The sequence below is a fragment of the Numida meleagris genome, chromosome 10 (genome assembly GCF_002078875.1).
Source record: "Numida meleagris isolate 19003 breed g44 Domestic line chromosome 10, NumMel1.0, whole genome shotgun sequence".
Lineage (NCBI taxonomy): Eukaryota > Metazoa > Chordata > Aves > Galliformes > Numididae > Numida > Numida meleagris.
The window spans coordinates 9,036,598-9,053,037 of record NC_034418.1 but is presented as its reverse complement, the minus strand read 5'-3'; the positions used below and the strand labels follow the sequence as shown (position 1 = coordinate 9,053,037).

The 16,440-nt window shown below is 35.9% G+C and overlaps 1 long non-coding RNA gene across 1 annotated transcript in view; it reads left to right on the top strand.

Annotated features, from left to right (window-relative positions):
- LOC110404217 overlaps positions 1 to 16,440 on the top strand; it is a 214,642-nt gene that overhangs the window by 180,649 nt on the left and 17,553 nt on the right. Inside the window, exon 10 of the long non-coding RNA XR_002442109.1 lies at positions 7,924 to 8,194. This is a non-coding gene — a long non-coding RNA (uncharacterized LOC110404217). The remainder of the gene's footprint in view (positions 1 to 7,923; positions 8,195 to 16,440) is intronic.

The window sequence follows — 16,440 nt, the reverse complement described above, 5'->3', positions numbered from 1 at the left end:
AATATTAATCTATGCGTTTACTGTAGCTTGTACCACCATATTATCATGATGCTGATGTGTGATTTCTCCTCTTCAACAGCTTTTTTCCTTCAGCCATTTTTGTGGCTTGAAATCTTATCATCATTTCGCACTGCCAAACTATATCAAGAAATCAGTTTCCATTGCCAATTGTAGCAGGATGATGTACTTGAGCTTGAAAATATTGTTTCTATTCTAACTTTTGTCAACAGTGTACAGTGGAGTCTTTTCGGTGATACTTTCAAGATGCACACAATATTAGCCAAAATGGTGTCAGTCATAAAAGTTCCTTGTCTTCGGGGTGAAAAAATGGTAAATAATGCAAGTTTTTGAAAATCTTAACATTTACTGCAGTAGTTTGTGGCTTCATAAGATCTTATTTCATTGGTTGCCATGCCTTCAAAAAGCATAATCCTGTGCATGACACAAGACCTCTTTCCCTAGGAAACTAATGGAATACCTCTTGGCAACTTTCCAGCTAATAGTCTGCTCCAGATGGCATTGCTTACAACTTCTGAGAAGCACAGGAGCAGGCAGCAATTGCCTTATTCTGTCTGTCAGATAAACAATACATGTTTTGGAAGGTTGAGATGCAGTAAAAATAAATCAAGATGCATAAACTGAGTTCATACGTGAAGCTGTTCCAATTCAGTGTGGGAATTCCATGTAATACCTCGTGCCATTAAAAACAGTAGGCTCAATTTTTAGTGTGGCATCTCCATTAGGAAAATGACTGCTCTGTAAGAGAAGTGGTGCCTTTTGGCAATAAAACATCTAGTAGACTGAATGCTACTACTTAAACAGACCCAACCCCATGGCAATTCAGACAGTGAACGTGGAAAAGCCAAACCTTCTTTTTGCTTAAGGATCAGGGCATTCACTGCGGTTATCCAAGTGGCCAACTGTAGAAGCGCAGTTAACAACTTGCATTTTCCTGCTTGTTCTTTCCTTGCATATTGTAGGTAAAGATATACCAGCAATTGGTGAGAACTAGGCCCAGAGAAGTATCATTGTCACTCTGTTGTGCAGAGAATTGAGATCAAATAATCTCAAAACGAATTGAGATTATTCGTTCATTTCATAAGAGCCGCAATATACGCATGTTGATTTTACTCTCTTTAACTCTGTTTTCTTTGTATGTGCTCAGTGTATGTCAGTTTATTGGTCTGTCAGAAGCCCCCAAAATAGCACTAATTAATCTTTAGTGATACTGAGTATTCTATTAGCTGAGAATAATAACTTTTACTTCCCCTCTGAGGGCTTCTTTAACCTTTATGAAATATGAAGTATTGTACTCAATTAGTTTTCAGCAAGGAGAGAAATACAGAGATAAACTGAAGTCATGGGAAAGTTACTGTAAGCAATTCAGATCAAAAGTTTAATTGGTGGTATAAATTGGCCTTCCTCAATGTTTTGTGTGCAGTTGTAAGTATCTTGATGAAGATTAGGGTTTTTTTTTGCCATCTCCATCAGCGATTTGAGATGTTTCAAAATAGAAATTTTTTTCTCTTTTTACTGGATGACTGTGTGCAAGACTCACAACTGTACCTGTATAGCACGCTCAAAGACATCAATTTTTTCAATAAGCCAGAAAAGAATTCTTCCGGAGATACAGTAAAGGATTATACGAATTCAGATTCCAACCACCTGATTAAGCAAAGAATTAAGTTTACATCCACTGCAATTTATATTTTAAGATATGAGGTTTGAATGTTTTGACAGAAATTGGTGGCAATGCTCCCATAGGAATTACATTGGAATCAAGATTTTACTGTGGAGTTGGACTCTAAAAATTTTTCCCTCTGTCAATTCATATGTTAATTTCACCTACAAGAATGACAATTGTGACTATTTATGTTGGAAATTCCGTGCTTAGGTCTGGAATTTACAAGAATATTTAAACAAGTGTTTTCAATATTTTACAGTCTATTAAGTACCAGACATGGTTCAACTTGATGTTCAGCTATCAACTTGGAATGTGAGTTTACTTAATTTCATTCAGTGAATTGGCTCAGTCATTTAGGATAGGGAAGAATAGCTGAAGATTTCTAAATATAAAAAATAAGTAACTTTATTATTTAGATCTACTTCTTTCAAACAGCAGAAGAAATGAAAGGTGACTGATGTTTCTAAAAGTATGTGTGCATACATAAGGGTTTCGGGGCATATACATTTGCATGTTTAGAGTATGTGCACTTGTATACTCAGTAAATGGCATCTTAAAAGTAGTAAATAATGAGAATAGCAGGATAAAAAAACAAAAGGGAAAAAAATAATTACAACAATAACTATTCCATTTGTTCTGAGTATACCACAAAATTGCATTAGGAAAAACAAACAAAAAGTGTGCATTTAATCTGATAGTAAAAATAAATGATAACAAAAAAAATGAGATAAATTCGTGAAAATAATGGATCTCATCCAAACTAGGGAAATACTTAACTTATCCAATGTAGTTGTGTACTGAGTTTCCTAAATGCAATTAGAACCAATGTTTCAATTTTAAGAACCAAAATGAACAGAAATAAAAATACGTTCTTCAAATTCCGAGATTACTGTGGTTCAAAACAAGAAAGAACTTAACTTTGAGTAGAATATTCATAAGAAATGGCTAAGCTGTTTTGGAATGCGTTAAGTCCTAAATAAATGGATGAATAGGTCAATAATATTAGCACTACTTTAAGGTAATTCCGTTTAAGAGATTATTCACTTTGGTCACAGATTTCCTACTTGGTTTGTAATTCTGGAATCTTTTCAGTTGTGTAGTTGAAATCCACCATTTCAGAAATAGTGGATAAAGTGGATAAGTTCTGAAAGTACATTTACATTGCGGAAACACATTTTCTGTCTTCTAATTTTTTTCATTTTGGACTTTCTTATACGTTCTCTTTTTTTTTTTTTTTTCTGTTTTGTTTTGTTTATTTGCTAGTTTTCACCCAGAAAGAGTAGTTGTGATTAGAAGCTAGATTTAAATTGCGTGGATACATGATTAACTTATTAGAGATCACAATTCACAAATTAATTTATCACATGCCTCCTAATTTTTCACTTTGTGATTACAAATGGGGGCTATATGAGAAATTGGAGATGTAGAAGATAAATTGCAAAACTATATGATAGATGTACTTATCACACACCTTTTGGCAGCCCTACCTCCTCTCTGCTTGCTCATCCGTGTCTCCTGGGACTTATCCTAATGCTCTAAAGCCATGAACAGAGTCAATCAATCACTGTAATTTTAAAATCAAACTTTCCTGGTTTGGTCTGCTTTTTGCCAAAAGTGGAATTACTTGTCCAGTTTCAGTCCTACCAAACTTCTGTGCAGAATATGGCTCCTGTATCATTGCTTTCTGACACTGGAATGTGGTTATTCCTTAAATTCCAAAGGAGCATGGAATTTACGTTCTTACACATCTCTTACAAGAAATTATGCACATTGAATGAGACATCTCTGTGTGCACCTACTACTGTGTGGTGAAGCCTATGATTCTTCTAGAGATTACTGAATCATAGTTAAAAACATAATTTATGCATCCATAATATAATTTACAAAGGTTCACCATTAAACAGCATTCTAATGTGCTTTTAGAGACGCTTTATCTAAAATTTCAACTTTTATAAACAGTAGATTTGCAAAATGAATTGCAAATGATTTTTCATAATGAATAGTGTTTTTTTAATCATTCCTCCAATACAAAATGGAAAATAAACTGTTTTTGTACGTGTTCTGAAATAACTTCTTCAACTGCAACATGAACTGCTTCTTGAAAGTGGAAAAGGTAACGGAAAAATCACAAAAGTCATTGAAGCTAAATAATTATTATTTTTATATACTACTGATATTCTAGATGGAATATATGTTGTTAAAAAAATTGAAGTATGTTATAGTATATTATTGTAGTATTATTAATATTATACATGATGTATATGTAATACATATAGTTATGTGTAGCATATAATATATTACTAGTATATTAGAGTATATTGTAGTGATTCATGGAAGCTATTAGAGCTTTTGTTTTTTCCCCATGAAAAAATGCTAAAGTTCCTGTACAACTGATGGGAGTTTGTCATTTCATTTACATAATCTTTTCTCTGTGTGGGAGAAATGATTCTTTCATTTCTTTGTATTCTTTAGCTAGTGGAACCAGATGAGAAAAATACTTGTTTTGGCTCTGTCCCAAAGGGAAATATAGATTTTGATGTTGGTGAAGATGACTTCAGCAAATAGTGCACATAAAAAGCTAGCATTTTGTGCAAGTTCATAAGAAGAAACTACAGAATAGAATAACTTTTATGAAGAAAGTCTATGTCTTATTTGGCGAATAGGTCCCTGCGCTACCATAATAATGCCCAGTCCTACAACTACAAACACTTATTTGTTCAAAGTGAATATTAACATTGTAATTTACTATCTAATTACAATTTTATAGTAATAACTGAAAATGTGTTCTTAAAAAGCATAGCGTTTGCTGCCTCACACTGTTAGTAGTGCAGTGTGTGATTTTTGCCAATACTCACTCATAACAGATTTCTTAAATCTGGACTTGGATTTTAACAATTTTCATACTTAAACTTTTCCATTAAAAAAAATAAATATTTTTGAAAGCTACTATTAGCAATCCTATATTACAGTTAAATCATAGCTGATGAATATTTAGTTTTAATGGAGGCAGATTTAAGCCCCATGAACATTTTGTACAGCGAACCTTGTTCATGTAAGAGGCCTTTTATTTCTCAAGAAATATGCTTGACTAATTTGCAAGGTTCCAAAGGAACAGGTTACTTTTGTAAAAATTGCTATTTTTATCAGCTAATCTGAAAGACTTTTCACTTAAAGCCACAAAACCGAAATCCATTTGAAAACAAACAAAAACAAGATTAATGTTTTTTAGTAGCCAACGTAACAAATTATGCCAAGATGTTTGTTGTATTAAATATGTCCTGGGCCTGTAGGTTTTTTTTCACGCATATGAATTGTGTGTGTGTCTGCTCACACATGCCTCTACATTTAACCAATGATGCTGTGGGGCTGATAGGGCTTTTATCTCTGTGAAGAAATCACTGTTTTGCAACTTCATGTTTTGTCTCACGAAGCTGAAAATACCTCAGCAGCCAATGATTATTTCATATGCAAAACCCAATTATTGTGAGTTCCACTAACTGTCTCAGATGTTGAGAAGTAATTCAGTTAATTGCTGCCTGGTACAGCCTAAAGTTTTTTTTTTTTTTCCCCCAATGTTTGTGGATAGAGATGGTATAAAAAAATCAATCTTTTGTGTGCTGCGAAGAGAATATTCACTGTTTCATTTTATCAGTACCATTTAAATTCACATTTCCTTGAAACAACAGAGTGTATGTTTTTGCATCATTTTACCCTTAGAAATCTTCTCCACTCGCCTGGCTCCTGATGATTTCCTGAGGAAACCATCCTTTCCAATCTTGTTGTCATTTATGCCGTCACAAGACGAAAGAATTTAGAGTGGGAGAAACCAAGCGGTGGCTGGGAATGGCTGATATTTCATTGATCTTGTTGCTTTCCTATACTGCTTGTTTTCCTGTGAGGGAAATGAGTAATTGTATACCATTCTTTATTGTTATAATTTATATAATATATATAAATATATTAATATATATAAATATATAAAATATTTATTAATTAATATTAATAATTAATTAATAAATATTAATTAATATTTATATATAAATGTTAATATATAAATATAATATATATTGTTACTGGTTTTACTGCATATTTTTTTACTCTTGGGTTGTATTTAATGGAGTGCTTGATATCCTGTGCGTACGTTGAGATGCAGCTGGACTGTGCTTTGATGATTTTGTGGCATCTTCTGTGCCTGACCCTGCTACATACCTTCGAGGGCCATTGATAATGTGTAAAATTGAGAATCTGTCATTTTCCTGTGGGAGAGAAAAATGTATGAATTGAAGTTTTAGGCTAACGCTGAATTTGTGCCAACTCCTAGAGATGTGTCCCCATGAACTGGGTTGGAATCTGGGCAGCTTGGGCATTTCCTCTGTTATTATCAGCTTCCGAGTGATGTAAGTGCTGCTTGTTGTGGTTCCAAACAACCAAAAGCTGACCCTTAAGATGGAATGATGCTTCAGTGGATGGCAATGTTACCTGAAGAAACAGCTTTCTTCTAGATTGTTTTACAACAGAGAGCCTGGTCCTAGGGGCAGAAGGTTTTTGTTTTTTTATTAATTTCCTTTCATTTTATATAAAATACTTTGTTTACTGGTACCCAATTAAAACAATAATTTTCTTCCTTAACTTCCCAAAAGCTTGGACAACTGTAGATTTAATGATCTTGAAAGAAATCATTTTGAAAAGCTGCCTTCCTAGCAGTGTTTGCTACATGCACATCACCAGTGCTTTTTATTAGCAGACAGTGCTGGGCTGGGGAACTGAACTGTGTTTTCCGAACAGTTTTCCTCAGTGATTTGAGCAAGTCATATTGACCTCTGTGCCTTAATGTCCTCATTTTTGTGTGTTGTGCATTTTATTGGTTTGCTATGTGAGAAAACATTGAGGCAAAACTGATTCAAAGACTCTTTACTGGGTTTGGGATATGTTATATCAGTAGCAGAGTTGTACATACAACCTCAAATAGGGTAAGAAAAACTATAGGCAGTGTAGTAAGAGAAGTGGAGAAGTAAGGCTAAGCATTGATACTGTGCAGATATTATCTTTATAACATACCTGACATAGTTTGTGAAGATCTTTATTCTTAACCTACAAGTCAGTTTGGTAGTATCTTTGATTTCAGGCAAATGCGAATGACTTGTATTCTAACGTATTCACCACTACTTGGCAATATCTGCTGCTTTATTGAAATACTGTTCAGTAGAATTAAACTGAACTAAAATGAATGTGAATTTACAGATAACTTAGCCTAGACAAATACTTTTTTAAGCCATCTAAGGATATGTGGGATAAGCATCCTGAAATTATGCGTGGAACAGTCTGGGTTTGTTGGAATGTTCTGAGGCTGAGCAAAGCTGGCATCTGTGCAGCTGATGGACGTAAGCTGGTGGCATTGTCACTGGAGATGGCTACAGGTCGTGCTGGGGTATGCAGTCAGCTTCCAGATATTCAGCAGGATTTTCAAGGGCAGAGGAGCCTTTTCTATATAAAGAGAATATGATTCATTAACAAGAACAAAACCAAATGGAGCTTCTGTGGCACGTGTGGGAGTGGGGCTTTGTGTCTTGGGCAATGTGCTATTCAAAAATTAGTAAGGAATCAGGGGGAAGGCCTCCTGGGAAACTAATGTATGAGAGTCTGCTGATAATCCTGCTATTTTAGGGGATAAAAAATTTAGTTGCAGGGAAAAGTTGTAGTATTTCTCATTCCTCGGAGGGACTTTGTTCCTATGAAAATAATGCAAAGACAGCTGCAGTCATTAGAGAGACATCATCATTTTGCTTGTAAGGTCATCTCTTCTGTCGAAAGTATTTTGTCACAGGACAGAGATGGCTACTTTCACTGCCAAAAAGCCACTTTAAAAGATTGACAAGAGAGATTAAAGAGGATACAGAAACTTGGAAGAAGTTCTTTTAACCTTTTAATATGGTGCCATTTTGGCAGCAGTGAGTCTGTGGTAGGATTAGTTAGGGACCAAGCATCTCTGGAATTGTGTTCTTTTTTTTTTTTTCTTTTTTTTGTCTCTTTTCATTTAAGGCATCAATTAACAGCAATTTCACCAGGGCTATAAAGCAAGAGAGAAAACAGTAAATAAGCAGCAAGCAAAATTAAAAACAGTAATGAGTCTTATGAATATGGGGGTGTTAGAAGGCTTGAAATGCATTTATTTTGGAGCTTTGCATGTTCTGGGAAAACATAATGACTTTGTGAATGTATTGTCTCATTTTACATTGCAGAGATTCCATTTATTGGCCCTGGAGACTGACAAGGAACCGACACCTGTGCCCAAATGTTTTCTGAACCTTGGCAGCAACAGGCGTGTTCATTATGCAGCAGTTGTAGTTCCAAGTGCGCTCAAGGCATGGTAGAGCAGCAGCCTTCTCCCTTGAAAGGAAAAACAGGTTAAGCAGCAAAACAGCCAGTGCAGTGGAATCCCTAACATGTCCCATCTTCAAGAAAACTGGTGCTTCTGTGACTGTGCGTCACAAGTGCAAGCTGCAATTTATGGTAAGTTTGTTTTGACAGCTAAATGCTGGGCACTGGAGATCTCATTAGAATTGGGAAACCTCAAGGTGCTTCATTTCTCTCTGTCAGTTAAAGCAATTAATAAATTAATGCTTACAGCACCTCTTAACGTGGATCTCAGCTACAGATAACATTTGCACTTTAAGATGTAAAAGCACGTATGTGGGGTTTTTTGGTCCTTAAATTCAGTTTAATGTAGAAAAGCAAAAAAAAGTATGTTCTGTGTTAAATAATGTTTATTATTACTCTGAATCATGTAAAAAAAATATTTCAATGAGAACTTATGCAAGATTAAACAATTATGCATTATCTGGGCATTGGCAATGGTGAGGTTAGTGTCCTACCTGTCACTAAGTTCAAGGTTACTTTACCAAAATGTCAGGTTTCCCTTAAAACAGCATTTTATGTAAGTGAAAATCCTGGTCTTAGTAATGTCACTTCCATAGTTTGTGTGGCCATATCTACAATAAGGATAGAATTTCATTAAAGTGAGGCCCGAAGTATATGCAGATGGATTTTATTTTTAAATAGGACTGGCTATATAGATTATAAGAGCAAAGTTTTGTGAATATAGTATTTCAGGAGCGCTAGGAAGCAATTACGATCATCCATTTAGTGAATTTTGGTGGTCAGAAAGGCATTAGCTAGGATCAGACTTTCTCATTCATCATACCCCTTTACTTACGGATAAACAAGGTGATACGGTGTCTTGCTAATTCTCAGATATCATTATATAATATAATTGTGTTCTTGGGAGGCTGTTGAAGGCCATTTCCAATTACTATTGAATATAGGAAACATTGGTTTTAAAATAGCGAGGTTAAGTGTGACAGCAAACAAAATGCTGTGGGGTCATTTGTGTGTGTGCTGTGCTGAGACCATGTTTTTTTCTGTGTGCGTATGTGTGTGTGCTGCAGGAGAGAGCAATTTGGTGTATTGAAAGCTTGAACTGCTCATGACAGTAAGAAAGGTATTTGGCTTTTTTAGATAGAATTTTTAATGTCGAGATCACTGGGTTCATGCTACTAGCCAGATGGGTTTGGAGGTGTGCCAAGAAACTAAGAGCAGTTGATAAACCCCAGAAAAGCAGTAACTCAAAGGCTAGAAAGCTTTTTGCAAATTTTAGGAAGCTCGGGTATACACAGGGATGATTGTGTAATTCTGAAAGAGAGCTTGATTAATTCACAACGAAACTTACGTGCCAGCATGGTATTGGTCAAAGCTTTGCACTTTGCTTCTAATGAGTGCCCTAGAAGTTTGGATGTTTATATGAACATAATCTCTTTCTAAGATGATTAGCTGAAAACCCTAAATGCTGTTTTTATGTGTGTGTGTGTATCCTTTAATCTAGACTCTGTTGGTTGGATTATTCACATGGATGAGATTTTGCAGGCTTGGTCCCAACTCTAATGCAGTGGATTATATTGACACATTTGCTACGTCATTGGTCAAAATGAATTCCACTGTTTTTATGCGTGGAGTTAAATGATCAGCTGTTGTTCTTCACCAAACAACCAAAGGACAAATCTAAGATTCTGTATTCCAATGCTTTGAACTTCACTGACAAGTGTTATCTGTCTAATACTGAGTTGCTCTCAAGTTGTTGGATTCCCATGTGCTGGTAAGCTGCAAGCTTTGGCAGTACAAAAATTCTTGCAGAGCCTTTGGGGAAAAAAGAATAAGAAACTTTCTGTAGGCTTTATGTACATCCTGAGTGTACGTTCTTGAACCCTTTCCCTTACTGTTTTTCTAATACTCTTCTATATCTTTTCTTCTGTTTTTATAGCCTGTAAGAAAATAACGGATGCATTGCTTATCATGTGCCTAACCTCCCCTCTGCTCTTTCTTTTCCCTAAATTAGTGTGAATTCCTACTTGGCATTATAGGTGTGTTTGATTCATTTCAAGAATATCAGTACTCCCTCTGATAAGCAAAGGACTATTAGTATGCAATTAGTATGCACATACCCAAGTACCTAGCTGAGTTGTAGCTTATACATTCTGAAATATGGACATTCTTGCAAAATCCATTGATTTTTAACCCACATCAGTTGAACTGTTCCCATTTTCAGTAATGAGATTTTGAACAGACTCCGTATGAAAACAGGTTTAAGTTACGTGGTACAAGAGCTGACCCTGGAAAGTGCCTGAAAAAATGGCTGCACATTGGGAAATTAATGTTAATAAATAGCAATTCAGACCTGTAAACTATGGCAAATGCCACAGCAGTCATCACAGCTGGCATGTGAATGGCTTTTCATGACTGTATGCTTCTGATTTATCAGTTGTTCTCTGGCACTGAAATCAGTTAAACAGATATGTGCTCTAGTATTGCATAGAGAGAACTTCATTAACATCTTGAACTTGCAAAGTTAGAAACTTCAAAGTTAGGAAATACTAGAAATAAGTTAGTAACCTTAATTCATGTCCCTTGTCCATGCTTACAGTGATATGATGCTAACTACATGATCAGAACACTGTATGTTTCTGGGGGAACAAACCTGATTTGGCACATAAAATTAAATACTGTTTAGTGAGCAGTTAGCCATTTCTTTTTGCTTCCTTGGTTAAGGTGTGATCTCAGTCTGTGTTTACTGTACACTATTGGTATCATGCTTTGAAGGCAGTGAATGTTAGGGAACTTTTTCTGGGGCTGAAACTTTCAGAAAATAGTGATTCTCTGGAAGCAAACACCCAGGAGAGAAAGTTGCATCCCAGTCTGCTATAGTTGTTTAAAGGGCAAATGAAAACAGTGTGTTATAATTAGAAGTATAAACAGCTTCATTTCCGATAAAGCCAATTCAGGATTCAACTGTGATCTAAATCAATAAGAGATTTGTATTAATATGAAAGGGAAAATATTTTCTAATCATAGGAGCTGAAGTTGTGTTGTGTTAAACTTTCTGTGAAAATAAATGGTTTTAGTGTGTATGACTTTCTCTGCACTCATGGGTATGCAGGTACTTACCTGGTGAGGCAGGAGGGGAAGTTTCCTCCCCTGAAATATAACGTTATTAATGAAACCAACTCAGTATTTGAAATAAATATTTAGATATAGGTATAAATATATGGAACCAGAAATAATGTTAACTGTGAAGGCTTCATGCAACTGTGTCAAGGATTTTGACTTACTGTCCTATCTACTAATTTGAAAGTTTTTTTTATAATAATAATTAAGAAGAAATCTGGGATAGCATGTTCCTTTATATTATGTTTGTAAGAGATTAATTAAACTCTTCATATTGTTACAGAATTTAGCTAGCAATTTTCAAAATGCTAAATGGAGTGGAAAGACATTGAAAACAGTATTTTAGAAATTACATATTTCAGTATTTTTTTTTCCAGAATGATATTTCTTAGTGTATTTATATTATAAGCAATGTAAAATTAATTGAATTAGGTCACATGCTATTGATTGCTATTCATCTTCTGCAACTATTTATAGCATATACCTTTTTCATGCCTCAACTCTGTTTACGTTTTCGCTTGGACTCTGTATCAGTAGCATCAGTGCTTCTGCTAGTATCACTGTAACACAATTCAGTAAAACTTCAAACAGCTCAAAAAACAGCTCAAAACCACTAAGTATAAAAAAAAAAGATATAATTTTCTCTAATCAGAATCTGAGTGTTGAATCTGATTTAAAATCTTATTCCATGGTGAAGAACCTGAACCTGTTGCTGAAGCTGTCGTTAGCTTTATAAGGAGGGGATTGCTTGGCAGAAACTCTGAGAAACTGTGTAGATTACTGGGAGGGTAGGGGAGTTGCTGGAAACATCTTCACTGAAAAAACATGTAAAATTCCATGTGTCACAAACAGAGCTGATGTTGGGCTATCCTGGGAGGGAGAATTTAAAAAAAAAAAAAAAAGACTGTAAGCCTCACCCTGTGATTGGTATGGATAAAATAGCATAATAATGAAAGAAGAGTCAAAATCAGGAGAGGTGATGCAGCCAAAAGCCATTTTAATTGTGTGGCTTTATCTTTGTGCCTTTTAAAAACAAAGTGTGCTTCTCTGTGGTCCTCTTTCTAGATCTCGGAGGCATTTCTTCATAGTAGCTCTGTATTTAGGCAGCTACCTCATCATTATTCATCTAAGTCATCAAAATTTTAAAAAGGACTAAAAACCCTGATGTGTTATAAATAAAATATGGGAAAGAGGGCAGTGACAGAACAAGAGTTTTGTATATTTGAGGGAATACCCACCAGAAAGCCTTCACATGATATTTGCAATATTTTCCTCTCATTTACATGTTATGAGCAGAGAATAAAATGGAAATGATCAATAGTTAGAGCTGAAATCATGTAGCTGTTATGTGATGGTATACATGCTCAATCTTCATTCCAAACTCACACACTTTGTATTTCTTCCACTGTAATTGCCTCTGCTCTGTGGCTTTCCATAGTTGTAAATTAACTCCGTCATAATTACTCTCTCCCACCCTCAAATATTAGCATCCTTAGTGTAAATTGTAATTCTGTTACTTCCAGGATTGATATTGTGGTGTGTCCACCAAGCACAGTATCTGGAAACACACATACGTCTTTTTGGAATAGTTTTCTTGTACACTCCCCCACTTTATTGGTATAGCTGATTTCTCTTGGCTCTGAGCCCAGTTTGGTTTAATTTTTGTTTATTCTGTACAGACTCTGCTTTGAGATGGGCACCGTATAAATTAATAAATAAATTCAATATATGCTTGCTTTTAGTGGGTTGCTTGGCACATCTGTTTTTCAGAGGTTTCTAAATCTTCATGATCTGCATAAGATATCTCCAGCTACATAGGATTAGGGAGAGTATCATATTTTTAACATGTACAGGGTTTCCCATTAAAAAGTCATCATTTACTAACAGTTACAGTGCTCTGGCATATTGGGTACTGCAGTATGTCTCAATAGTTGGAATGTAGAATAATGGTTGTATTTAAGACACTATGAGTGTATTAACTGTGGTAAATACTTGTCTTTTTAATGCTGAAAACTGTTGTTTTGTACTTGGGATGTTTTTAAGAGTGCTCTACTTTTTTCTTTTTTTAAAATAATCTCTGTATATAAATGCATATGTTGCATCCTATTTGAAAAGACTGGCATTCCTTCAGTGTTGCAGAAGCTTTTACAGGCACAGCTGCACAGAGCAGTGTTGAACATAAGAGTTGTTGCTGGTTGCACAGCTTTGACCTAACAAATAGTAAGGTCTTAAGGGAAAAAGCAGGGGCATTTCCTGCTTGGAAAAAAAAAGACAAAAAACAAACTTGCAATTTTTTATGATTATTTATGTTGTGGTAGCAAAGACCTATTTCGAAAAATACTCAGCTGATATCATGGCACCCAATTAATTCATATATAGCTCAGAAATGAGCAGAGACTGCCTCTGCACCAGCCAGCAGCTAGAGAATGGCAGAGCTTGGTTCTATGGGAGAGAAGGGAGATCTGGAGATGTGCAGTAGATGTTAAAAGTGTTGTGTGTGAAGTTAAACGATAAGGAGAGATTTCTGTGGAAAGAGTGAAGAAACAGCTTTGCTGAGGTTTGAATCTCACAGATTTAGCTGCCCATCATGAAGTCTAGTTTGTAAGTTGCAAGGCTCACAGAGCACAATGGTTTTTCCAACTATCTAAACCGAATGAATAAGTTCTGCTTATGATTTGTGGGTCCTCATTTCACTACAGTAGTTGAAGAGAAGATGCAAAGAAAAGGAGGCAGCTGGGTGAAGGATGATGCACTGGCCGATGTTTGCAAAATGAACAGTTGAGACCACCACAGTGCCCTGCGCAAGCTGTCACACTAGTGTGCTGTCTTGGATTTCAGCGCTGTGATATGGCTCGAACTGCCAGACAAAAAGGCACCGGTTTCTAGAGAGGAAAGGGGCATCCCACCTTAGACTGAATGTTACAATGCCTCACTCTGTTGAGTAACTCACAGCTTAGGTTCCTTATATGATGAATGGAGGCAATGTTTGTAGGTAAGAACAGGGTATATAAGAGCTGTTTATGGAGAGACCTAAACTAGTCTATGAAGGTTTCTACTTGGCCATGGTCTTGGGTTTCCTTTGGAACAGTGGTGGTCAGAGTTCCTTTTTTATTCAGTAACTTGATACTTAATTCATTCTCCCAAAATGAGAGAGGATTGAGATTGGTACCACTAGCTCTGTGAAGAATGAGTGCTTCTACGCATATCCAAAAGTAAACCATCAGGCAGTTAAGCAAAGATGGTGAAGAGTCCAGAGGGGAAGATGTCTGAAGTGCATCTGAAGTCCCTTGGTTTGTTCAGCCCAGAGAAGAGGAGACTGAAGGGAGACCTCATTGTGGCTTATGGCTTCCTCACAAGGGAGAGCAGAGGGGCAGCGCTGACCTCCTCTCTCTGGTGACCAGTGATAGAACCCAGGGGAATGGCATGGAGCTCCGAGAGGGGAAGTTCAGGCTGTATATCACAAAAAGGCTCTTCACTGAGAGCAGGGTTGGGCACTGGAACAGACTCCCCAGGGAAGTGGTTACAGCTCTGAGTTTGCCAGAGTTCAAGAAGTGTCTGGACAACGCTTTTAGTCATATGGTCTAATTTTTGGATTGTCCTGTGTGGAGCCAGGAGCTGAACTCGATTATCCTTATGGGTCCCTTCCAACTTAGGATATTCTATGACTCATGCAACTCTTTGAGTGGCAGTGTCTCCTGTTTCTTTCCTGAGCACATCTACGCTTAGTTTCCAAGAAAGCAGGAAGGACATGCAGGCAAATTGCCAACCAGATGGTGCAATCAAATGTGAAGAATGCATTCAGAAGAGCAATAAAACAGAATTGAAAAATCCTATCATTTGCTTTCTTGATACAGTACAGGCCAAAACTCACATGGAAAGAATAAATTCTGTTATTAAGGCTAACTGTAAATGCTATCCTACCTTCTGTGACTTAGTTTCAGAAAGACTGTCACCTTTTAGTTCTCCGATGGTGTCCCCCTACACCAAAGCACTTTCTCTGTGTTCCAGTTCTCTGTTTCTTCACAGGTTTTTCAAAACTGCTATCGTGTTGCCTCAGTATGTTCCTTCTGAGATATTAAATAACCGAATAGAGAGCAGGATTAGACTTGCTTTGAGGACTTCTGGAATCACTCCTCTTATTATAGAGCTTGAAGTAGGCAAAATGATACTTGCTATCTGGGCTTCTATATAATCAATAGATGGAGAGGTTTTCAGTGGCATTACTGGCAGCTCAAGGAATTATACTATTTTTCATATGTTATTTCCAAATTATTACTCAAAATGCATATCTGCATGGCATAGCATTGAGTGTGTAGAGAGTGTGTATGTACAGGAATGCACATCCTCAGCCTGCCCCTTCTGACTTGCTTTTTCAGAAAATACGTGTAAATATATGCACAAATTTTCTAGCAGAAATAATTTATAGTTATATAATGTATTTTTTTCATTATCAGTGGAATAGTTTTGGTTGTGTGATTGCATGTAAGAATCACGTACCTCAATACATAATCAAAACTTGTCAAATCTAGTCATAATTGAAGTGATGAAGCCATATCCAGGCAAAACTTAGGAGTCAGCCATCTGTTGAAGACTGTCAATCTTTTTGTTTTGTATTTTATGCCTAAAATATATAAAGATATAATAGATAAGAAATATAAGTTGTTTACCTTTATTCTTCTGAATAGCTTCACAATGGCATTTGGATACAGTATACTACAGTGATATCTATCCAGTCTTAACTGATCTTTGTGTTGCAGCTGGCTACAAATGGACTACAAATGATTCTGGAAAAAAAAAAAAAGCAGAAGCAAGTAATTTATTTATTAAATTATTTGTTATGAATTATTAGAGGACTTAAAGGACTTTGCTTTTTATGATTTTGTAGTTTGGGTTATGGAAAACCATATTGCCATTTTTCTTATTTATTTATATATTTATTTGTTAAATGCTTGAAATTGCGCAGATTCCAATTCCATTGACTTAAATTGAATTTGTCAGCTAGTGCTCAACAGTAGTGAGAAAGTCCACCAAATCGAGTTAGAAATTATTTGTATGTGTAGCCCTTATTTACTCTTCATCTTCAGCGTGGTGAGTGATTCTGATGCTACTGTTTCAGAGAGGATAAAGGACGAGTAATAAAGGTGATAAGGCTTACAGAACAGCTTCCATGTGATAGAAGAAATATTATGGTCTTCAGATTGGGAAAGAATCAACTGAGCATAGTATACAGGACTGGAAATGCCATGAAAAAGATAAGTGGA